At 44.0% G+C, this 26405-nt stretch overlaps 1 protein-coding gene across 5 annotated transcripts in view; it reads left to right on the top strand.

Moving 5' to 3' along the window:
* CACNB4 (calcium voltage-gated channel auxiliary subunit beta 4) overlaps window positions 1–26405 on the top strand; it is a 216805-nt gene that overhangs the window by 92807 nt on the left and 97593 nt on the right. The window contains exon 1 of one of the 5 annotated variants that reach the window (XR_008847120.1): window positions 778–868. The exons of 3 other annotated variants lie outside the window; for them this stretch is intronic. The gene's annotated coding sequence lies outside the window, so the exon portion shown is untranslated. Of the gene's footprint in view, window positions 1–777; window positions 869–5351; window positions 5618–26405 lie in introns of those variants that run through there. One more of the 5 variants, XR_008847119.1, reaches the window with a different exon arrangement.

Raw genomic sequence — 26405 nt, 5'->3', positions numbered from 1 at the left:
CTACATTTTGCTGTGGGGATCCAACAGCAGCTGATATACAAAGAGTTAACATTAGGATCCCAGCTGTGGCTTTCGAGTCCTCTAGTTTCTTCCGTCTCCAGTGCTTTTCTTCACTCACTTTGTCAAAGTCTGACTGAAATGAGTCTGTTATTGACAAACTTGGAGAAAAATGAACGGCACATACATCGGAGGCCTACCCTATCGGGCTCGGAGCCGGCTGAAGTTTATGCACCCACTACAGGAAAATGAATGAGCTGCTGAAAAAAAATGACAAAGGCTTTAAAAAGTCATTTTATCCTCCCATAAAGTTAATTAGTCCCGGCGTCAATTATACCGCGTTCTCCCGTCTATGGGAAGCGATGGGATCAATACCCAGATATCCACCGCCCCATAACTGCTGCTCTTGTCATCTGAGAGACCGGGGAGGGGGCAATGAATAGGGGACTAATAGCAGAAGGTATTTATTTCTAAATAGATCACAGTGGAGCAAAATCTACATCTTCCTCAGACTTCTATATGTACTTTGGGGGAGATTTCACAAAACCTGTGAAGAGTAAAGGTTGCAGAGTTGCCCATAGCAACCAATCAGTTTGCTTCTTTCCTTTTGCAGAGGCCTTGTTTAAAATGAAAGAAGCGATCTGATTGGTTGCTATGGGCAACTGGGCAACTTTTCTCCTGGACAGGTTTTGATATATCTCCCTCTTTGTGATTATGCTGTGTTGGGGCTAAGGTAACGGACTGGAGATACATTGTGACCCATAAGACCCGAAAAATCCATCCAACGCACCTCCCTCCATTTAGTTAGCTGAGCCCCGACATAGCGCGATCACTAAAATGCAACACAGCGATTTTTGGTCCAATGCACAAGGTTAGGGTTGCCCCCTCTTTCCTGCAAAAAACATACCGGCTGTGCTAATTTGCATAATTAATTATATATGGGTAACATCACAGGATGCACATATGCGGGGGAAATTATGTCCTATTCTGACCCCTATAACTTTTTTTTTCTCCTTAGGCTAAGTTTCCAGTTGGGTTTTTGAGCCAAAGCAAGAAGTGTATTCAAAAGGAATAGGACATATAAAGGAAGGACTTACACTTCTCCTCCTTATGGATCCGCTTCTCACTTTGGCTCAAAAACTGCAGAATTCCACTCGGTTTGTGTGAGGGTCATTTTTTGCGCCCCGATCTGTAGTTTTAACAGTACCATTTTTGTTTTGATGTGACTTTGATCGCTTTTTTAAATACAATTCGGGAGTTGCAGTTAGTTACTAACTATAACTCCCAGCATGCGCTGATACAGCCTGTGGCTCTGCAGCTGCCCCAAATGAAAACTACAACTCCCAGCATGTTGGACTGTATAGTATTATATCGTTTAGGTCAGTGTTTTCCAACCAGGGGTGCCTCCAGCTGTTGCAAAACTACAACTCCCAGCATGTGGAACTATATAGTATTATATAGTATAGGTCAGTGTTTCTCAACCAGTGGTGCCTCCAGCTGTTGCAAAACTACAACTCCCAGCATGTTGGGCTATATAGTATAGGTCAGTGTTTTCCAACCAGGGGTGCCTTCAGCTGTTGCAAAACTACAACTCCCAGCATGTTGGACTGTATAGTATTATATCGTTTAGGTCAGTGTTATCCAACCAGGGGTGCCTCCAGCTGTTGCAAAACTACAACTCCCAGCATGTGGAACTATATAGTATTATATAGTATAGGTTAGTGTTTCTCAACCAGTGGTGCCTCCAGCTGTTGCAAAACTACAACTCCCAGCATGTTGGGCTATATAGTATAGGTCAGTGTTTTCCAACCAGGGGTGCCTTCAGCTGTTGCAAAACTACAACTCCCAGCATGTTGGACTGTATAGTATAGGTCAGTGTTTCTCAACCAGGGGTGCCTCCAGCTGTTGCAAAACTACAACTCCCAGCATGTTGGACTGTATAGTATTATATAGTATAGGTCAGTGTTTCTCAACCAGTGGTGCATCCAGCTGTTGCAAAACTACAACTCCCAGCATATTGGGCTATATAGTATAGGTCAGTGTTTTCCAACCAGGGGTGCCTCCAGCTGTTGCAAAACTACACCTCTCAGCATATTGGACTGTATAGTATAGGTCAGTGTTTCTCAACCAGGGGTGCCTCCAGCTGTTGCAAAACTACAACTCCCAGCATATTGGACTGTATAGAATTATATAGTATAGGTCAGTGTTTCTCAACCAGGGTTGCCTCCAGCTGTTGGAAAACTACAACTCCCAGCATGTTGGACTGTATAGTATTATATAGTATAGGTCAGTGTTTCTCAACCAGGGGTGCCTCCAGCTGTTGCAAAACTACAACTCCCAGCATGTTGGACTGTATAGTATTATATAGTATAGGTCAGTGTTTCTAAACCAGGGGTGCCTCCAGCTGTTGCAAAACTACAACTCCCAGCATGTTGGACTGTACAGTATTATATAGTATAGGTCAGTGTTTCTCAACCAGGGGTGCCTCCAGCTGTTGCAAAACTACAACTCCCAGCATGCCCGGACAGCCGTTGGCTGTCTGGGCATGCTGGGAGTTGTAGTTTTACAACAGTTGGAGGTGCTCTGGTTGGGAAACACTGACCTATACTATATAATACTGTACAGTCCAACATGCTGGGAGGATTGGGTGGATAAATACCGTCCGGATGGCAACCCCACATAAGGTGTAGCCTTGTACTCGCTATAAGTCAGTCTCAGAGTTCGGACCCCCACCATCATCTTATCAATATGCCATCACTTTATGAGAAGGGAATAAGTCTTGGGGGGGGGGGGATGTTAATTAGCGCAGATTTTTGCGCAAAGTTGATCCTATAGCACAAGTGTGCAAAAATTGTATTACGTGGCACACGTGACTTCATAAATGTGCTCAAGTGACAGGAAGCCCCTCGATAATACAAAAAAAAGGGTGAAAAGCTTGCACACATTCCTACACCAGCCGGTCACAAAAATAATAAATAACCAGTGGATCTCATAACCGTGTCCCCTAAAAAGCGCACAACGGGAAAAATGATGAAGCCGGCGCGGTCAATATAATAATAGGGCAAAATTAGATGATGTGCACAATGAAAACTCCATAGGGAAGATTCATCAACAACCTGTCCAGAGGAAAAGTTGCCCAGTTGCCCATAGCAACCAATCAGATCGCTTCTTACATTTTTCTGAGGCCTTTTCAAAAGTGAAAGAAGCGATCTGATTGGTTGCTGTGGGCAACTGGTCAATTTTTCCTTTGCACAGGTTTTGATAAATCTCCCCCAGTGCCAGTGAACAGCCCAGGGACAAAAGTGGCGCTATTTTTCTATTTTCATGCTGTTAATTCAGATGTGATATTATTGTGTTAAGTAAAGATGGACTTATGTTTTGAGTTGATAAAAATCTACTTATGGGTTTTATTGCTATATCAGAGATAGTTGGGTGACATCATTATACTTCCAGTAGGAGTTGTTACCCAGCTTTCCTAAGCTCCTGCTTATACGTGTTTCAGAGCTTTTTTTTTTTTTAGGACTGAAGTCAGATTTGCCTTTCAGTACTGTGGGACGTATAATCACCACCATATTGCTTGCCACTCAGCTTTTCTACACTCCTGAATTCCATTCAAAATTCCTACACTCCCAAATGCCACCCAGCTTTCCTACACTACTGAAAGCCATCTAGTGTTCCTACACTCCCGAATTCCACCCAGCTTTCCTACACTCCAGAATGACACCAGGATTTCCTACTCTTCTGAATGCCATCCAGTTTTCCTACACTCCTGAATGCCACTCAGCTTTCCCACACTCCAGAATGACACCAGGATTTCCTACACTCCTGAATGCCACCCAGCTTTCCAACCCTCCTGAACGCCACCCAACTTTCCAACACTCCTGGATGCCACCCAGATCTCCTACCCTCCTGAATGCCACCCAGCTTTCCCCCATTCCTAAATGCCACCCTGATTTTCTTCACCCTTGAATGCCACCCAGCTTTCCTACACTTCTGAATGTCATCCAGTGTTCCTAAACTTCCGAATGCCACCTAGCTTTTCTACACTCCTGAATTCCACCAAGCTCTACTACACTCCTGAATGCCACCCAGCTTTCCTACACTACAGAATGCCAACCAGCTTTTCTACACCCCTGAATGCCACCCAGCTTTCCTTCACTCCTGAATGCCACCCAGCTTTCCTACCCTTCTGAATGCCACCTAGCTTTCCTACACTCCTGAATGCCATTCTGTTTTCCTACACTCCTGAATGCCATCCAGTTTTCCTACACTCCTAAATGCCACCCAGCTTTCCTACACTGCTGAATGACGCCATGATTTCCTACACTCCTACATGCTATCCAGCTGTCCTACACTTCTTAATGCCACCTAGCTTTCCTACACTTCTGAATGCCACCAGCTTTCCCAGGAATAGCTATAATTAAACAATAACTTGCACCTTGAGAGGATGATCGAGGGTGCGTAAATATGTACATAACCTGTGGCGAAAATTCTGCAGCCAAATTACCACAGCAGATTAGGTATCCTGTGAATTTACCCTGAAAGGAGTTTTCCAGGATCAGACATAAAAACACAACGCCACCCCCGTCTTCAGGTCATGTGCGCTATTACAACTCTGCTCTATCCAGCTCAATGGAACTGAACTGCAATACCACGCACAAACTCAGAACAGGGGTGGCGTGTTTCCGGACGAGCAGAGGCCAACGGCTGTTCACGCATGCTGGGAGTCGTAGTTTTGCAACAGCTGAAAGCGCGCTGGTTGAGAAACACTGACCTAAGCATAAATTATTCCGACACACTGACTACAATCATTATAAATAATAATAATAATAATACGACCGCAAAAATTCATTGGAACACCCTAAATGCATTTCCTGGGAAACAAAAAACTGTGGAATCAAATTTGCTGAATAAAATTGTAACTATTATTTTTTTTAAGATTTACCTATACACATTGCCAACATAACAATAATAATAATAATAATTCGTAATAATAATAATTAAAAAAAATCCTTCCTAAATGTCAGTCGTCCCCGATGCAATAAAAACAATGTGGGATTTTTATTTATTTTTTTCCTTTCTTTTTTTTTTTCCCTGTGCATCTCTCCCCGTCGGTTGCAAGTGAGAATTAACACAGGGAAAGGGAGGAAAGGATAAAAAAAAAAGAAGAAGAATCCGGGGAAGGATTCTTGCATTGCACATTATAGACCTTCTGCTCGTCATCTTACTATCAAAGCAAATGAACATTCAGCTGAGAGATTCCAGCCAATCGCAGGGCACATTCCTAGGTCTCTCACCAGTCCTTGGTGGGGAAGGGTTTTTTTTTTTTTTTTGCTTTCATGCTCTGAATTTGGAACACAGATAAAAATGCCAGGTCTGAACTGCCTCCAGGGATAACCTCCCCTCTATAATATGAATGAACACAGCATCTTGGCTGGGGAATACAAACGCCAAAAAATTCACAGTGCAGGCTTGGTGTCTTGCTGAGGCCTCCCAATTCCCAGCAGTGGTCGGGCTAGCTTTTTTGTGGTTGTTTGTTTCTGTATTGAAAAGGTGCATTGGATTCTAGACCTCCATGTACGACAATTTGTACCTACATGGATTTGAAGATTCGGAGGCGGTAAGCATTTTCTCTTTTTTTTTCCACCCCCCCCCCCCCCCTTTCTTCTAAATGAAGGCTATAAGGTAGATGCATGCTCCTGCAGGCTCCTTGATATGGTCATTGATGAACCCCATTGGCATAAGGTGGGTTAAACGGATAGGGAATGGCTTGTGGGGTTTTGTTTGGATTTTGTAGGATAATAGGATATATGGTCACCTAATAGGTAGAAGCATCATGTGCATGAGGATACGAACAGGACATAGATACGGTGCAGGTTCCTTGATATGGTCATTTATCAACCCCATTGGCAGAAGGTGGGTTAAATAAAATGGCTTGTGGGGTTTTGTTTAAATTCAGTAGGATATATGGTCCCCTAATTGGTAGAAGCATCATCTGCATGAGGATACGAACAGGACAGAGATACTGTGCAGGTTCCTTGAGATGGTCATTGGCAGAAGGTGGGTTAAATGGCTTTAAATGGCTTGTGGGGTTTTGTTTGGATTTTGTAGGATATATATAGTCCCCCTAAAAGGTAGAAGCATCATCTGCATGAGGATACAAACAAGACACAGATACAAACAGGATACAGATACAAACAGGACACAGATACAAACAACAGGACACAGATACAAACAGGACATAGATACAGTGCAGGTTCCTTGAGATGGTCATTGGCAGAAGGTGGGTTAATGGCTTTACATGGCTTCTGGGGTTTTGTTTGAATTTAGTAGGATATATGGTCCCCTAAAAGGTAAAAAGCATCATCTGGATGAGGATACAAACAGGACATAGATACAAACAGGAGATAGATACGGTGCAGGTATCTGCTTGGACGTTGGATTACAGATGGATGGGTTGGATGGTCGTGGGGAGGAAAGGGTGAATGACCGGCAATGCAACAATGTATCCGGCAGGGCTATACCCCAGGAACGTTATGTAAGAAGTCATTGATTTTCATAAATGGGTCCGGTTGTATACGTCATTGCAGATGTGTAAACTTACTGGTGTGATACCCCCAGGGGGGCAGATGAGAAGACATGTCAGCTGCGATACTGTGCCCCCTCTCCCGTCTTACCCCAGCATGAACATCAAGCTATGGTGACAATTGTTTGCATCAAGGCCCATGTGTCTATTGCAATGCTTCCCAACCAGGGTGCCTCCAGCTGTTGCAAAACTACAACTCCCAGCATGCCCGGACAGCCGAAGGCTGTCCGGGCATGCTGGGAGTTGTAGTTTTGCAACAGCTGGAGGCACCCTGGTTGGGAAACACTGGCCTATTGAGCATCTCCTGCAATATAAAGCAGTGATGGACTGCGGTGGGCCGTGCAAACCCCCCTCCTTGCACCCAACCCCATCCGCTTTGCTGGGCTTTTTACAGCAATAGGCATTATTTGCAATGTTTTGCATGGAAATGTCGATGGTGAAACTGGAAGAGGGAGGAGGCAGGGCAACGCTTCTCCTGGCTGAGAGAGAAAGAGATGTTCAGGATCCATCCTTTCAGGGGGAGGATGAGGAGGAGGATGGAGGAGGATCTCTAGAAGAAGAGAGCACACACTCCAGTCTCTGGAGATCTAGTCTCTGTGTAGTAGCAGCAGCTCTTGGAGGGAAAAAATCAGAAACACTGACCTCATATTTCCGTCAAGCCCCCCTTTACTGACGCATTCCGAGGGGGTCTGGGTGGGAGATTGTCTTGAAACGTGTAGGATTTCTAGAGATGAAGGATCTATGCAGGTGCCCTTGGCACGCAATGGGTTACATACTGCCGAGACAGAATTGGAGCTCACCATAGACCAGAGGCTGAGAAACTCTACTTTGAGGCTATGATGCGACTACAAATCCCAGCATGCCCCGAACTCTTAGACGTGGGTTGTAACATATACCAATAGGTTTACCGTTTACGCCTAAATATTTATGTTCAAATATCAGAGCATGACTTATCTTCAGCAGGGGGTGGGGTAACAAAAATTCTGGGTCTCAATGCAAAATCTGTACAGGCTACATTATATTATTCATCGTACATCTCTGTATATGGGGTACAGGACCTTTTGGGCCTTCTCGGGCTTTAGGGTCATCCCTGCTTTAGCAGATATACCTTAGTCTATCTTATATCATTTATATTACATCTGTGGTGGCGAGGTGTGTGGTGCACGGCAGATGGCATTGACCCCTTGTATTTGTGACACCAGGGCGTGGTTTACCCTAAAAGCACCCAAAGGTATAACGCTGGATCCTGGGCTAGGCACAGGGGCAATAAAGACTCTGATGCCAAGTTACGGACAATGGTAGCTTTACTGAGGGTAGACAGATGGTAAAGTCTATACAGTTCAGCCAGGGCCCAAGGAGGTGGCCAGTGACGCAGAGACCTTAAGGGCTTGCTGGGACTTGTAGTAGGACTGGACAATTGAATGCAGACCACACTGACTTGACAGATGACAGGGACTGACTTGACTTGACTCATAAAGCTGTGACTTTATCTTACGTGAAATGATGGTGGCTGCAGGACTGGACTTTGAGGCCTCCAACTCTCTGGACACACACACTAGGCGACTGTACTGGACCTCAGCCGAAGAGCAGAGCTCAAAGAGAGAGAAGCTCCACCCAGGGCTTATATGGGGGAGACTAGAAGGGAGCCCATAGGTCACTCTTGGGATCACCTGGTCACTAGTACCTTCTGGGTAACAGAATCACATGGTATAACTCTTAAAGCAACATTACATTTTCTAACACTTTACATGATAAAACATATTTACATTGGGGAAACAAGTGCAGGGGGCCTCGGGGACACTGAAGGAGGCCGCCTGACAGTACAGCAGGAGCAAAGGGTAACACCTCCCATACTGGGCCACCACACTTCTCCGTATATAGGACACAGGATCTTTTGGGCCTTCTCAGGCTCCAGGGTCATCCCTGCTTTAGCAGATATATCCCAGTCCATCTTATATCATTCATAGTACATCTCTGTATATTGGGTGCAGAACCTTTTGGGCCTTCTCAGGCTCCAGGATCGTCCCTAGCAGATATACTGAAATAATATTAGTGTGTCCATGATTTCAGGACCTAATGATGCAGAGTTAGAGGTACTAAGGCATGTTTCCCAAGCAGGGTGCAAAACTACAACTCCCAGTATGCCTGGACATCCTTTTCCAAGCCTTTGGCTGTCCGGGCATTCTAGGAGTTGTAGCTTTGCAACACCTGGAGGCACCCTGGTTGGGAAACACTGTACTAGGGTATATTTGTTACCTAAGTCTTTAAGATATTTTGCACTATGGAGAGATACAAGACACTTGTATGGGTGTTAGCAAGAGAATATGATCCTAAAGGGCCATGTATTCTTCATTTATACCGAATATGTCTAATTTTATTTGCATTGTTCTCAAGAGATATAAAAACAGAGCTTATTTTTTCCAAAAACAGCACCAAACAGCACCGCTCCTGTCCTCAGGTTATGTGTGGAATTACACCTTGGCCAAATATCCCAGGGAGGTGACCAGTGACACAGTGGGACCTCGCAGGCTTGCTGGGACTTGCAGTAGTTAGACTGACTTTAGTGCAGGCCACGGTGACTACAGATGGACTTGCCTTGACAGAGATGGTGACTGACAATAAGATGACTTGACTTACTGATGACCGACTTGTGACTGCAGGACTTCAGGCTTGAGGCCTCCAATGCTCTGGAGACAGACACTGAGACGACTGCACTGGACCTCAGCATACAGCAGAAGAGAGATTGCAGCCCCTCCCCTGGTTATATAGGGTGTGTGTGCAAAGAGCCCATAGGTCACTTGGGGGGTCACCTGGTCCCCAATGCCTCCTGGGTAACAATCATGTGGTACAAACATTAAAGAAACAGTACACTTTTATAATAAAAACATATATACATTATGGTGATATTATGAGGGGGACACTGGGGACATGCATGGACTCAGCCTAACAGGGCAGGAGGACATTACGGGGCCAAACGATCCCATACTGGGACATCACAGCTGTAAATCAGGAGCTTCTTCGGGGTCTTGTACAGAACATGCAATGTCCTTAAAATGTAATATGGAGCCACCCTCACCTGGTGTCCAAAGGAGCAACTAACCCTGGCACAGGTAAAGAGTACAGAACATGTAATACCTCCCTGTACTGTAGGGGGTGCTACCAGACACCAGTCAGTGCATGCACTTCAGTAATACAGGGGTTTTACCAGTGAAATGCCCATTCTGATTGGTCAGTTCTTTCGGCCATTAACATGTTTTTCAGATCTGGACTGTCTGTACATTGTATGTTGAGTCTGGTTTCAAGTTACAATGGTCCAGAAAAGACCATTGTATGTTGAAACTATTGTATGTTGAGACCATTGTAAGTTGAGGGATCACTGTATAACAGTTGTGTGTGGACTGGACGCATCTGAAGAATAAGCTGGCCACCTTGTACACCTGATCTGCCCAGAGAGACTTCCTATAGCAATAGAGACACCCCCGGGCACAAAACATACCCCATGAGAAACTACGAGAGCGGTCTTGTGATCAGAGACTGCAGAGCTGTATATATGAATATACCGTATGTCAACGGGCCCTTATGCTTACAATGTAACTTTGCATCTTGTTTTAACCTGTTTGTATCCTGATCTCCACAATTTCTCTCTTATCTGTCAACCTACTTCTATATGATGATAACCAACATTCTGTAGATGTCTCTATGGACCATGGATTTGCACAATAACCTCCTCAGTCTATATACCTCTATATACCTGTGGAGGTAGTTAAATGGTACCTCTCATCAAATAAACTTATGATATATTTTAGATGAATGAATGTTGAATAACTTTCCAATAGCATGTTAATGAAAAATATGCTTCTTTCTATTGTATTTTTCCCGATCAGTCCTGTCAGCAAGCATTTCTGACTCATGCTGGAGTCCTACACACTCAGAGCTGCCAGCCTGCTTTGTTCACAGCCAAACAGGCTGTGAACAAAGCAGGCTGGCAGCTCTGAGTGTTCTCCTTTGTGAACAAAGCAGACTGGCAGCTCGTAGTGTTTAGGACTCCAGCATGAGTCTGAAATGCTTGCTGCCGGGACTGGTAGGGAGACCCCTAGTGGTCATTTCTTCAAAGTGGAAAATTAAATAGAAAGAAGCATATTTTTTAATAACATGCAAATGTAAAGTTATCCTGCATACATTAATCTATAATATATCAAAAGTTTTGAGATGAGATGAGAACATATGGACCCAAATAGGTTACAATTAGTGATGAGCGGCAGGGGCCATATTCGAATTTGCGATATTTCGTGAATATATAGACGAATATTCGTCCCATGTCTACAAAATTTGCATATTCGCTATGTTCGTTCTCTTTTTCTTTTTTCATGGAAAAATTCCATCTTTGCATTATATCTTCCACCTAAAAGAAGGGAGGGATCAGTGTCCAGTCTGGAAGTGCCGATATTCGCATAAATATTCGTCATTATGAATATATATCACTATATTATAAATATTTGCAAAATCGTGAAGTGCCGATATTTGCGGTAAAAATTTGCATTTCGAATATTCACGCTCAACACTGGTTGTAATATTATACAATGTACATGATCTGGGGCTAACATTCCCTAGGCCAGGGATCTTCAACCTGTGGACCACCAGATGTTGCAAAACTACAACTCCCAGAATGCCCGGACAGCCGTCGGCTGTCCGGGCATGCTGGGAGTTGTAGTTTTGCAACATCTGGAGGTCCGCAGGTTGAAGACCTCTGCCCTAGGCCATCATTTTACCCTGGTGGACAAGCTTCACCTGCCTTGGGGCCCCAGGTGTGCCCCAGCAGAGAGCACTGTGGTCAGACAGAAAACAAAATTCAAAAAGAAAAGAAAACTTCCTCCGTAGTATACACCAGCTGATAAGAACTGTAAGGATTAAAGAGTCATCAAACCATATTTTCAAAACTAATTCACATTATATTCCCTAACTACTACTCCTAACAAATTTCCTGCCCTTAAAAATTTTTCTGAGCTTTAAAAAGCTGTGTATGACACCTTTCCCCTTGCTCACATTGTGTGAGCTCCCGGCAGGAGAAAGTGGGTATTCCCCAGCAGGCACTACATCACTGAAGCCTGTGAGAGCTGAGCTGAGCCATGTCACGCACTCCCTTCCTGAGTTTGGACTTCTGCAAGTCCGGGTGGAGACCAAAATAAATGTTTGACTTTCTGCAGGGAACTGAACAGAGCCACCTAGTGGCCGTTTTTTTAAATCACATAAAAAACATATAAAAGGTTGAAAATTTTAACAGCATGTAAATAGCAAAGTGTCTTATAATAAATAACATAGGGAACAATATATTAAAAGTTTAATTTAGTGACAGGTACTCTTTAAGATTATTAAATAGAATTAATTTACAAATCTGTTTAACTTACTGGCACCAGTTGATTTAAAAAAATATATATATAGTTTTCCACCGAAGTACGTCTTTAACTCCTAGTTTCTAGGTATACAATCGGTGGGCAACATACCTTGCCTCTACACCGTCCCCCTACCTAGATATCATAGAGCTACCACCATATTAGCCCAGTGCTTGGCCCATGCCTCCAACATGTCTTCCTAACTAAGACTGCCTGGCCTTGACCAATAAGACTCACTTAGAGACCCCCTCCCCTTACCCTTCAGTTTAGGTGGTAACTGATTTAGCTGTACTTCCTATTAAAGGGGTACTGTAGTGGGGGAAAAAATTTGGGTGCCAGAAAGTAATTTATTTCTATATAAAATCTTAATCCTTCCAGTACTTATCAGCTTCTGTATGTTTCAGAGTAAGTTGTGTAGTTCTTTCCAGTCTGACTACAGTGCTCTCTGCTGACACCTCTGTCCATGTCAGGAACTGTCCAGAGCAGGAGAGGTTGGCTAAAGGGATATGCTCCTGCTCTGGACAGTTCCTGACATGGACAGAGATGGCAACAGAGAGCACTGTGGTTAGACCGGAAAGAACTACACAACTTCCTCTGGAGCATACAGCAGCTGATAAGTACTGGAAGGATTAAAATATTTAAATAGAAGTAATTTACAAATCTGTATAACTTTCTGGCACCAATTGATTTGAATTTTTTTTTTCCCTCTGTTTCATGCTTTAGGTCATAAATATTCTTCAAAGAGTTCCTCAACTGAACATTAAACCAGTGTTGCATAACTACAACTTCCAGCATGCCCAGACAGCCAAAGGCTGTCCGGGCATGCTGGGAGTTGAAGTTTTGCAACAGCTGGAGGCACCCTGGTTGGGAAGCACTGCCCTAAGGGATTGAGAAAGATCGTTTTTTTTTTAGTACAGAATTTTTGATAATTAGATACGATTGTTTGCAGATTGAAGCGATTGCATGATGGGCTGGTCACCTAGGTCCATCTAATTCACCCACCCGCATTTATCAGGCATTTTGTTTCTAATTTGGATTGTGCAAAATTTTTTTTTTTGATCATCTATGGTTAAAGGGGTACTCCTTCCAGTACTTATCAGCTGCTGTATGCTCCAGTCTGACCACAGTGCTCTCTGCTGACACCTCTGTCCATGTCAGGAACTGTCAAGAGCTTGATAGGTTTGCTATGGGGATTTGCTCCTACTCTGGGCTGTTCATAAAATGGACAGAGGTGGCAGCAGAGAGCACTGTGGTCAGACTGGAAAGGAAATCCAAAAATAAAAGAACTTCCTGAGAAGCAAATAGCAGCTGATAAGTACTGGAAGGATGAATAGAAGTCATTTACAAATCTGTTGATTTTAAAAAATATATGTTTTCCAGCGGAGTACCCCATCCACTCATCCTATGTTCTTCGAGGGCATTTTATGGACAGCTATCTACTATAAGTGACTTGGCAATTTGGTTGGGTATAATGATATACAGCTATTTACTCTTCTGACCACCTCACTAGTCAGGATTAGAGATGAGCGAACTTACAGTAAATTCAATTCGTCACGAACTTCTCGGCTCGGCAGTTGATGACTTATCCTGCATAAATTAGTTCAGCTTTTAGGTGCTTCGGTGGGCTGGAAAAGGTGGATACAGTCCTAGGAGACTCTTTCCTAGGACTGTATTCACCTTTTCCAGCCCACCGGAGCACCTGAAAGCTGAACTAATTTATGCAGGAAAAGTCATCAACTGCCGAGCCGAGAAGTTCGTGACGAATCGAATTTACTGTAAGTTCGCTCATCTCTAGTCAGGATGTATTCCGGTTGTAGCACGGTGGGTGTTGGGGCATGTTCACATGACAGAATTTCCAAGGTGAATTTGCCAGAAAAATTCTGCTTGGAAATTCTGTTGCAGCAAAGTCCCACTGCTGTCCATGGGATTCTGCTTCATTGTGCGAATGGGGGAAATCCAGATTCCAGCCTCCGCCGAAAGAATTGACAAGTCAATAATTTTGGTGAAATGCATTGCCTTCTACTAAGACTGCACATTTCCGATCGGTCCTAGAGCCGACATAACGTGCACATTTTGCGGCCTGTCTGCCTGTGGGACAATACTATGGGTGTAGCTGCAGCCAGGCCATATAAAGACTTTATGGGGGAAATTGATCAAAACATGTGGTGAGGAAAAGTTGACCAGTTGCCCATAGCAACCAATCAGATCATTTCTTACATTTTTCAGAGGCCTTGTTAAGAATGAAAAAAGTAATCTGATTGGTTGCTATGGGCAACTGGTCCACTTTTCCTCTCCACACTTCTTGATAAATCTCCCCTGTCTGACTGTTCATCCTTGACCAAATAGCCTGACAACCAAAGGAGGTCATATAGTACTTTATTCCCACAAGAAGACACCAATTTTACAAAAGATATACAGTGACCCCCCGACCTACGATGGCCCCGACATATGATCATTTCAGCATACGATCACTCTCAGAGGCCATCGCATGTTGAAGGCAGCATCAACATACGATGCTTTTGTATGTCGGGGCCATCGCATAAACGGCTATCCGGCAGCGCAGACTGCTTCAGCTGCCACCGGATAGCCTTATACGGTGCCCCATGTGGTCCTCTGACGATCACTTACCTGTCCTCGGGGCTCTTCAGGATCCCCTGCAACGCCGGCGCTCTCCATCGTCGTCATCACGTCGCTGCGCACGCCGTCCCGTCATCCAATAGGAGCGGCGTGCGTAGCGACGTGATGGCGGCGACGGAGAGCGAGGATGCCGGGGAAGCAGAGGCCTTGCCGGAGCGTCGGGGACACCCCGGGGACGCGGCGACACCGATGGACGGCGACATCCAGGGCAGCATGACGGTCCGTAGCGGCGGGGACACGTGAGTATAACCTCTAATACCAGTGGTCTTCAACCTGCAGACCTCCAGATGTTGCAAAACTGCAACTCCCAGCATGCCCGGACAGCCAACGGCTGTCCGGGCATGCTGGGTGTTGTAGTTTTGCAACATCTGGAGGTCCGCAGGTTGTAGACCACTGTCCTATACTTTACATTGCACGGATCCCTCAACATACGATGGTTTCAACAAATGATGGTCCATTTGGAACGGATTATTATCGTATGTTAAAGGGGTACTCCGGTGAAAACCTTTTTTCTTTTAAATCAACTGGTGCCAGAAAGTTAAACATATTTGTAAATTACTTCTATTAAAAAATCTTATTCCTTCCGGTACTTATTAGCTGCTGAATGCTACAGAGGAAGTTCCTTTCTTTTTGGAAAACTGATGACATATGAGCACAGTGCTCTCTGCTGACATCTCTGTCCATTTTAGCAACCATGCATAGCAGATGCATAGCAGATGCATAGCAGATGTATAGCAGATGTATGCTAAGGGCAGCATGGTGGCTCAGTGGTTAGCACTGCTGCCTTGCACTGCTGGGGACTTGGGTTCAAATCCCACTAAGGACAACAATAAATAAAGTGTTATTATTATTATAATAATAACGTTAGCTGAGAGAACTGTGCTCGTGATGTCATCAGAGAGCATTCCAAAAAGAAAGGAATTTCCTCTGTAGTATTCAGCACCTAATAAGTACAGGAAGGATTAAGATTTTTTAATAGAAGTAATTTACAAATATGTTTAACTTTCTGGCACCAGTTGATTTAAAAGAAAAAAGGTTTTCACCGGAGTACCCCTTTAAGGGACCACTGTATAGTAGAAAAGGGATTTGCATTGGAGACCCTCAGCTTTATATGACTTCTGGATAATGTTATTGTAGGTTCCTTTAATGGTTAGTGATGAGATGTTTGTGGTGCTATATAAATAGAAAAAAAGTTTGTCAAATCACAGAAAAAAATCATGCTTATTTATGTTACTAGGTCATGCAGATTCTTTAAATGAGTATTTAACTCACAAATCCCTCTTTCTGCTGCTCACTCATTCTGACATCCACTGCTCAGGAAGGGGCGTGTCCGAGGCAAGGGGTAGTTTCCATAGCGGGGCTGTCCTTTTAAGGACATACCACTCCCCCGAGGCTCAGGGGTAACATAGGGTCACTATCATAGGGTAATACAGGTAGTGGCCGCCCATCCTTATGGCCATACACTTCCTTAGGCCCTCCCTCCCTATCCCCTCTGAACTATCCTATATCCCTTCATCTACCCTGTACTACAATATTATCTGGATCTAAATATATAATAAGTCTTCTGATTCCAGGAGCATTTCTTCTTTTTCCCATTGGTTTCCCGATCATGGATATTTGTCTGGAACTGTGAATTACCACTATATCTAGTGGATCAACATTCCCAGATCCCAGTATTGAAAATTGGGTGTATATTCACCAAAGCATGAGTATCACTTTTGGTGTATTTTTTTTTTTGACATTTTAGTATATTACTAGCTGAGTACCCGGCGTTGCCCGGTTTTTCCTTCCTCATCCTTGTTGGGGAGTAAAATCCACAAAGGAGGAAGCTTTTGAGTTCATATCTCGTCCTCATATATTGTTGTGATATCCCAACCCCATATCCCGTCCTCATACCCCGACCTCCTGTCCCGACCTCCTATCCCGTCCTCCTATCTCGACCTCCTATCCCTACCTCCTATACCGACCTCCTATCCCGACCTCCTATGCCGACCTCCTATCCTGTCCTCCTATCTCGACATCCTATACCGTTATCATATCCTGTCCTCCTATCCCCTCCTCATATCTCAACCTCCTATCTCGACCTCCTATCTAGACCTCCTATCCCGTCCTTCTATCCCGACCTCCTACCTGACCTCCTATCTCGACCTCCTATCCCGACCTCCTATCTCGTCCTCCTATCTCGTCCTCCTATCCCGTCCTCCTATCTCCACCTCCTATCCCGACCTCATATCCCGTCCTCCTATCCCGCCCTTCTATCCCGACCTCCTAACTCGACCTCCTATCTCGTCCTCCTATCCCGACCATCCCGTCTTCCTATCTCGACCTCCTATCCTGACCTCCTAACCCGACCTCCCATCCCGTCTTCATATCCTGACCTTTAATATGTGTACCAGGTATTGAAATTTCTCTAGCCATTTGGAAGTTATGTGGGAACATACATTTCCCATTGATTTGCATGGGACTTTAAACAAAAACCCCGACCCTCACAAATGGGGGTAGTTAAGGGTTAAATTGACTATCCTATATTTTAAGTGGACATATAAGTAACATGTGACCAAGTTTTATCGAAATATCTCCAGCCGTTTGGAAGTTATGCAGTAACATATATTTCCCATAGACTTGTATGGGACTTTAAACAAAAACCCGGACCCAGGCAAATGGGGGTGAGTAAGGGTTAAATCACCTATCCTATGTTTGTTGACATATAAGTAATATGTGGCCAAGTTTCATGTTAATATCTTTAGCCATTTGGATGTAATTATGGAACATACACACATACATACACACATAGGGGGACATGTATCAAAGATTTTACCCCTGTTTTGTGTGTATTTTTTTGCGCAACATTTTGCGCAAGCCCTTTTTTTTTGCATTTTTTTGCGCACGTTTTGGTAGAGCATGTCCTCCAGATGTGGCTGAATCGGGGTACCTTGGAGTGACATCTATAGTACGCACGGATTTATTAACTGCGTATTTTTCCTTTACACCAAAAATGTTGCCACAAGAGCTGTTTTTTTTGCGCAAATATAAGCCATCTTGAACTTAACGTAGCAAGATGCTCTAAATCATCGATTCTATTTTCCAAAGAGTGGATTGAGGAGATGACTATATTTACCCGCAATTTATGAAGCTCATTGCGCTTGATTGATAAATTTAGCGCTTCTGCGCATAATTTAGAATTCGGGAAAAGGGGTAAAATGCTTCTACCATACACAAATAATGATACATGTCCCCCATTGAGTTATATATATATATATATATGTATATATATATATATATATATATATATATATATATATATATACAGTAGATTAAAAGTTAAGTTTTAGTGTTTTTTCGGAGATAGTGTCTGAGGCAAGCACTGAGCCCATCCTCACAAACCATGTTTTCACTTCCTTCCTGAGTCTGTTGTGCTGTGCTGTATCTCTTCATCCATTCACTGCAGGCTGCTCTGTAACCCCCTCCTCTCTGTTTACATGCTGCAGTCTGATAGGACAGGAGTGAGCACAGAGGAGTGCTAGTCCCGCCCTCACTTCCTGGACTTTGTCCCAGCCTGTGCTTCAGCTGGGACAAAGATGATGCTGCAGCCAGACACGATTATATTATGGATGATATGGAGACCCCTAGTGGACTATTTAATAAGCAATGTTTCTATAAAAAAAAAAAAAAAAAAAAAGGGATAACATTTTTATGAAGTTTATTAGGAAGGTTAATGTTTTGCCAAGATGTACAACAAATGAAACTGTGGTGACTGGGGTGTTGCAGTATGCAGCAGGGTCTGGTGATATTAAACCTGGGGGTAAGATGTTGTTAACCCCTTAGTGTTCGTGACGCCAGGATTTGGTTATTCCGGTATGGTAACTGCCGCCAACCAACCCAAAAATGGTTTGTAATAAAGGAATGTCCACAGCAAGGATTCTGAATAAACTGGAACTTTTACTTGAAATGTTTAGGGAACAGTCTTTACAATCATGCAGTTCCTTCAGAGGCAACCGGGACACAGGATACCTTGCAGGCTTGCTTGGAATTGTAGTTATTGAGATATTTAGGCAGGCCTCTGTGCTACTAATATATTCCTTAGCTGAGTAGTAGTCACTGGATTTGTAGAGAGAATTGTAACTCACGTTTTAGAAGTGGCTGCTGTTCCTTAGGCTTTGGCCTAGATGCAATTGTGCAGTAATAGATGCTGCTTTAGTGCACAGGATGAGAAGCAGGAACTAAGAGAGATAACTGAGAGACTATATATACTAGGGGGCTGGACTAAAGCCCATTGGTTGCTAATGCCTGGGGTTCCTGTGCCCATGGAACTCTGGGTATATCACATGACAGGAGGTCACATGACCAAGGAAGGTCCTATACATGGTATACAAACTATACAACTTTATCCAGACAGACAATATGTACACAATGCAAATACATTACATTTATATGAGGCAACAAGGGGGGAGCCCTGCAGGAGAGCCCTATGGACTCCAGGGACTCTTCCTGAGGGGACTTAAGGATGGGACAGCACAAGGTCCTGTACCGGGACACCACAAAACATTTTTGATTCTGACAGTACCCATTTAATTTATTTTAATCATTTAACTTATACACACAATCTGGCAGTTTTGTCTGTCATATTAATGGTCAGATTGTTGTACAGATGTACAAATGATCTATTATGGCCAGATTAGGGCTGGGGCTCCTTCATTACAGAAGACGTGAAGGGCGAGTTCATGACCATCTATCATCTTCTAATGTGTCACTATGATGGCTCAGAAATCATTTTAGGTCAGTTTCTCTTTTGTTGGCTGCATTTATATTTTTTTGAAGGCTCCTTTCAGATTATTGCAAATTCATCAGATTTGATGTCTGATGTCAAAACAGAACCATTCATAAAACCCAGTGGACTCCATTAAAAGTCCCAGGGCTCTGTTGTGTGCCGGTGGCTTAAAAGTAACATTTTGAAAAAGTGCCTAATACACTGTAAAACAGCAAAGCAATGGTTACTCACCCATCAGATCCAGTGGCGATCCCCCGTACCAGCTCTGGTCGGCGCCTGCTGCAGCCAATCAGTGACCATGACCAGGGCGCTCCCCAGACATTGTATGGGGAATCAGAAGGGTAAGTAACCATTGCTTTATCGGGAGCACTCTGCTGGCCTTGTTCATGGGTTCCACTCTGGTGGCATTGTTTATAGGTTGCTCTCTGGTGGCATTGTTTATAGGTTGTACTCTGGTGGCATTGTTTATGGGTTGTACTCTGCTGGCATTGTTTATGGGTTGTACTCTGGTGGCATTGTTTATAGGTTGTACTCTGGTGGCATTGTTTATGGGTTGTACTCTGATGGCATTGTTTATGGGTTGTACTCTGCTGGCATTGTTTATAGGTTGTACTCTGGTGGCATTGTTTATAGGTTGTACTCTGGTGGCATTGTTTATAGGTTGTACTCTGGTGGCATTGTTTATAGGTTGTACTCTGGTGGCATTGTTTATAGGTTGTACTCTGGTGGCATTGTTTATAGGTTGTACTCTGGTGGCATTGTTTATAGGTTGTACTCTGGTGGCATTGTTTATAGGTTGCACTCTGGTGGCATTGTTTATGGGTTGTACTCTGCTGGCATTGTTTATAGGTTGTACTCTGGTGGCATTGTTTATGGGTTGTACTCTGCTGGCATTGTTTATAGGTTGTACTCTGCTGGCATTGTTTATGGGTTGTACTCTGGTGGCATTGTTTATAGGTTGTACTCTGGTGGCATTGTTTATGGGTTGTACTCTGGTGGCATTGTTTATGGGTTGTACTCTGGTGGCATTGTTTATAGGTTGTACTCTGGTGGCATTGTTTATGGGTTGCTTTCTGGTGGCATTGTTTATAGGTTGTACTCTGGTGGCATTGTTTATGGGTTGCTCTCTGGTGGCATTGTTTATAGGTTGTACTCTGGTGGCATTGTTTATAGGTTGTACTCTGCTGGCATTGTTTATGGGTTGCACTCTGCTGGCATTGTTTATGGGTTGCACTCTGCTGGCATTGTTTATGGGTTGTACTCTGCTGGCATTGTTTATGGGTTGTACTCTGGTGGCCTTGTTTATGGGTCGCACTCTGGTGGCATTGTTTATGGGTTGTACTCTGCTGGCATTGTTTATAGGTTGTACTCTGGTGGCATTGTTTATAGGTTGTACTCTGGTGGCATTGTTTATAGGTTGTACTCTGGTGGCATTGTTTATAGGTTGTACTCTGCTGGCATTGTTTATAGGTTGTACTCTGGTGGCATTGTTTATGGGTTGTACTCTGGTGGCATTGTTTATAGGTTGTACTCTGGTGGCATTGTTTATGGGTTGTACTCTGCTGGCATTGTTTATGGGTTGTACTCTGGTGGCCTTGTTTATGGGTCGCACTCTGGTGGCATTGTTTATGGGTTGTACTCTGCTGGCATTGTTTATGGATTGCTCTCTGGTGGCATTGTTTATGGGTTGCTTTCTGGTGGCATTGTTCATGGGTTGCACTCTGGTGGCATTGTTTATGGGTTGCACTCTGCTGGCATTGTTTATGGGTTGCACTCTGGTGGCATTGTTTATGGGTTGTACTCTGGTGGCATTGTTTATAAGTTGTACTCTGGTGGCCTTGTTTATGGGTCGCACTCTGGTGGCATTGTTTATGGGTTGTACTCTGCTGGCATTGTTTATGGGTTGTACTCTGCTGGCCTTGTTCATGGGTTACTCTCTGGTGGCATTGTTTATGGGTTGTACTCTGGTGGCATTGTTTATAGGTTGTACTCTGGTGGCATTGTTTATAGGTTGTACTCTGGTGGCATTGTTTATAGGTTGTACTCTGGTGGCATTGTTTATGGGTTGCACTCTGGTGGCATTGTTTATAGGTTGCTCTCTGGTGGCATTGTTTATGGGTTGCACTCTGGTGGCATTGTTTATAGGTTGCTCTCTGGTGACATTGTTCATGGGTTGCACTCTGGTGGCATTGTTTATGGGTTGTACTCTGCTGGCCTTGTTTATGGGTTGTACTCTGGTGGCATTGTTTATGGGTTGCTTTCTGGTGGCATTGTTTATGGGTTGCACTCTGGTGGCATTGTTTATGGGTTGCACTATGGTGGCATTGTTTATAGGTTGTACTCTGGTGGCATTGTTTATGGGGGGCACTCTGCTGGCATTGTTCATGGGTTGCACTCTGGTGGCATTGTTTATGGGTTGCACTATGGTGGCATTGTTTATAGGTTGTACTCTGGTGGCATTGTTTATGGGGGGCACTCTGCTGGCATTGTTTATGGGTTGTACTCTGGTGGCATTGTTTATGGGTTGCACTCTACTGGTATTGTTTATGGGTTGCACTCTGGTGGCATTGTTTATGGGTTGTACTCTGCTGGCATTGTTTATGGGTTGTACTCTGCTGGCATTGTTTATGGGTTGTACTCTGCTGGCATTGTTTATAGGTTGCACTCTGCTGGCATTGTTTATGGGTTGTACTCTGGTGGCATTGTTTATAGGTTGTACTCTGGTGGCATTGTTTATAGGTTGTACTCTGGTGGCATTGTTTATGGGTTGCACTCTGCTGGCATTGTTTATGGGTTGTACTCTGGTGGCATTGTTTATGGGTTGTACTCTGGTGGCATTGTTTATAGGTTGTACTCTGGTGGCATTGTTTATGGGTTGTACTCTGGTGGCATTGTTTATAGGTTGTACTCTGGTGGCATTGTTTATGGGTTGCTCTCTGGTGGCATTGTTTATAGGTTGTACTCTGCTGGCATTGTTTATGGGTTGTACTCTGGTGGCCTTGTTTATGGGTCGCACTCTGGTGGCATTGTTTATGGGTCGTACTCTGGTGGCCTTGTTTATGGGTCGCACTCTGCTGGCATTGTTTATAGGTTCTACTCTGGTGGCATTGTTTATGGGTTGTACTCTGGTGGCATTGTTCATGGGTTGCTCTCTGGTGGCATTGTTTATGGGTTGTACTCTGGTGGCATTGTTTATGGGTTGTACTCTGGTGGCATTGTTTATAGGTTGTACTCTACTGGCATTGTTTATAGGTTGTACTCTGGTGGCATTGTTTATAGGTTGTACTCTGGTGGCATTGTTTATAGGTTGTACTCTGGTGGCATTGTTTAAGGGTTGTACTCTGGTGGCATTGTTTATGGGTTGCACTCTGGTGGCATTGTTTATAGGTTGTACTCTGGTGGCATTGTTTATGGGTTGTACTCTGGTGGCATTGTTTATAGGTTGTACTCTGGTGGCATTGTTTATAGGTTGCACTCTGGTGGCATTGTTTATAGGTTGTACTCTGGTGGCATTGTTTATAGGTTGTACTCTGGTGGCATTGTTTATAGGTTGTACTCTGGTGGCATTGTTTATAGGTTGTACTTTGGTGGCATTGTTTATAGGTTGTACTCTGGTGGCATTGTTTATAGGTTGTACTCTGGTGGCATTGTTTATAGGTTGTACTCTGGTGGCATTGTTTATAGGTTGTACTTTGGTGGCATTGTTTATAGGTTGTACTCTGGTGGCATTGTTTATAGGTTGTACTCTGGTGGCATTGTTTATAGGTTGTACTCTGGTGGCATTGTTTATAGGTTGTACTCTGGTGGCATTGTTTATGGGTTGTACTCTGGTGGCATTGTTTATAGGTTGTACTCTGGTGGCATTGTTTATAGGTTGTACTCTGGTGGCATTGTTTATGGGTTGCACTCTGGTGGCATTGTTTATAGGTTGTACTCTGGTGGCATTGTTTATAGGTTGTACTCTGGTGGCATTGTTTATAGGTTGTACTCTGGTGGCATTGTTTATGGGTTGCTCTCTGGTGGCATTGTTTATAGGTTGTACTCTGGTGGCATTGTTTATGGGTTGTACTCTGCTGGCATTGTTTATGGGTTGCTCTCTGGTGGCATTGTTTATGGGTTGCTCTCTGGTGGCATTGTTTATAGGTTGTACTCTGGTGGCATTGTTTATAGGTTGTACTCTGGTGGCATTGTTTATAGGTAGTACTCTGGTGGCATTGTTTATAGGTTGTACTCTGGTGGCATTGTTTATAGGTTGTACTCTGGTGGCATTGTTTATGGGTTGCTCTCTGCTGGCATTGTTTATGGGTTGCTCTCTGCTGGCATTGTTTATAGGTTGTACTCTGCTGGCATTGTTTATGGGTTGTACTCTGGTGGCATTGTTTATGGGTTGCACTCTGCTGGCATTGTTTATGGGTTGCACTCTGCTGGCATTGTTTATGGGTTGCTCTCTGGTGGCATTGTTTATGGGTTGTACTCTGCTGGCATTGTTTATGGGTTGCTCTCTGGTGGCATTGTTTATAGGTTGCTCTCTGCTGGCATTGTTTATGGGTTGTACTCTGGTGGCATTGTTCATGGGTTGCTCTCTGGTGGCATTGTTTATGGGTTGTACTCTGGTGGCATTGTTTATGGGTTGTACTCTGCTGGCATTGTTTATGGATTGTACTCTGGTGGCATTGTTTATAGGTTGTACTCTGCTGGCATTGTTTATAGGTTGTACTCTGCTGGCATTGTTTATAGGTTGTACTCTGGTGGCATTGTTTATAGGTTGTACTCTGGTGGCATTGTTTATGGGTTGTACTCTGGTGGCATTGTTTATGGGTTGTACTCTGGTGGCATTGTTTATAGGTTGTACTCTGCTGGCATTGTTTATAGGTTGTACTCTGGTGGCATTGTTTATAGGTTGTACTCTGCTGGCATTGTTTATGGGTTGCACTCTGCTGGCATTGTTTAGAGGTTGTACTCTGCTGGCATTGTTTATAGGTTGTACTCTGGTGGCATTGTTTGTGGGTTGTACTCTGGTGGCATTGTTTATGAGTTGCACTCTGGTGGCATTGTTTATAGGTTGTACTCTGGTGGCATTGTTTATGGGTTGTACTCTGCTGGCATTGTTTATAGGTTGTACTCTGGTGGCATTGTTTATGGGTTGTACTCTGGTGGCATTGTTTATAGGTTGTATTCTGGTGGCATTGTTTATGGGTTGTACTCTGGTGGCATTGTTATAGGTTGTACTCTGGTGGCATTGTTTATAGGTTGTACTCTGGTGGCATTGTTTATAGGTTGTACTCTGGTTGCATTGTTTATGGGTTGCTCTCTGCTGGCATTGTTTATGGATTGCTCTCAGCTGGCATTGTTTATAGGTTGTACTCTGCTGGCATTGTTTATGGGTTGTACTCTGGTGGCATTGTTTATGGGTTGCTCTCTGGTGGCATTGTTTATGGGTTGCACTCTGATGGCATTGTTTATGGGTTGTACTCTGCTGGCATTGTTTATGGGTTGCACTCTGGTGGCATTGTTTATGGGTTGTACTCTGGTGACATTGTTTATTGGTTGCACTCTGGTGACATTGTTTATTGGTTGCACTCTGGTGGCATTGTTTATGGGTTGCACTCTGCTGGCATTGTTTATGGGTTGCTCTCTGCTGGCATTGTTTATGGGTTGCTCTCTGCTGGCATTGTTTATGGGTTGCACTCTGGTGGCATTGTTTATGGGTTGCTCTCTGGTGGCATTGTTTATGGGTTGCACTCTGGTGACATTGTTTATTGGTTGCACTCTGGTGGCATTGTTTATGGGTTGCTCTCTGCTGGTATTGTTTATGGGTTGCACTCTGGTGGCATTGTTTATGGGTTGCACTCTGCTGGCATTGTTTATGGGTTGCTCTCTGCTGGCATTGTTTATGGGTTGCACTCTGGTGGCATTGTTTATGGGTTGCTCTCTGCTGGCATTGTTTATGGGTTGCTCTCTGCTGGTATTGTTTATGGGTTGCACTCTGCAGGCATTGTTTTTGGGAAGCACTCGGGTGGCATTGTTTATGGGTTGCTCTCTGGTGGCCTTGTTTATGGGTTGCACTCTGCTGGCATTGTTTATGGGTTGCTCTCTGCTGGCATTGTTTATGGGTTGCACTCTGGTGGCATTGTTTATGGGTTGCACTCTGCTGGCATTGTTTATGGGTTGCACTCTGCTGGCATTGTTTATGGGGGGCACTCTGCTGGCATTGTTTATGGGCTGCTCTCTGGTGGCCTTGTTTATGGGTTGCACTCTGCTGGCATTGTTTATAGGTTGTACTCTGCTGGCATTGTTTATAGGTTGTACTCTGCTGGCATTGTTTATGGGTTGCTCTCTGCTGGCATTGTTTATGGGTTGTACTCTGCTGGCATTGCTTATGGGTTGTACTCTGCTGGCATTGTTTATAGGTTGCACTCTGCTGGCATTGTTTATGGGTTGCACTCTGGTGGCATTGTTTATGGGTTGCACTCTGCTGGCATTGTTTATGGGTTGCTCTCTGCTTACATTGTTTATGGGTTGCACTCTGCTGGCATTGTTTATAGGTTGTACTCTGGTGGCATTGTTTATGGGTTGCTCTCTGGTGGCATTGTTTATGGGTTGCACTCTGCTGGCATTGTTTATGGGTTGTACTCTGGTGGCATTGTTTATAGGTTGTACTCTGGTGGCATTGTTTATGGGTTGCTCTCTGGTGGCATTGTTTATGGGTTGCTCTCTGGTGGCATTGTTTATGGGTTGCACTCTGCTGGCATTGTTTATGAGTTGCACTCTGGTGACATTGTTTATGGGTTGCACTCTGGTGGCATTGTTTATGGGTTGCTCTCTGGTGGCATTGTTTATGGGTTGCTCTCTGGTGGCATTGTTTATGGGTTGAACTCTGCTGGCATTGTTTATGGGTTGTACTCTGGTGGCATTGTTTATAGGTTGTACTCTGGTGGCATTGTTTATGGGTTGCTCTCTGGTGGCATTGTTTATGGGTTGCTCTCTGGTGGCATTGTTTATGGGTTGCACTCTGCTGGCATTGTTT

This window comes from Hyla sarda, chromosome 8 (genome assembly GCF_029499605.1).
Source record: "Hyla sarda isolate aHylSar1 chromosome 8, aHylSar1.hap1, whole genome shotgun sequence".
NCBI lineage: Eukaryota > Metazoa > Chordata > Amphibia > Anura > Hylidae > Hyla > Hyla sarda.
The sequence above is the reverse complement of the archived record's forward strand: the minus strand, read 5'-3'. Positions and strand labels throughout refer to the sequence as shown.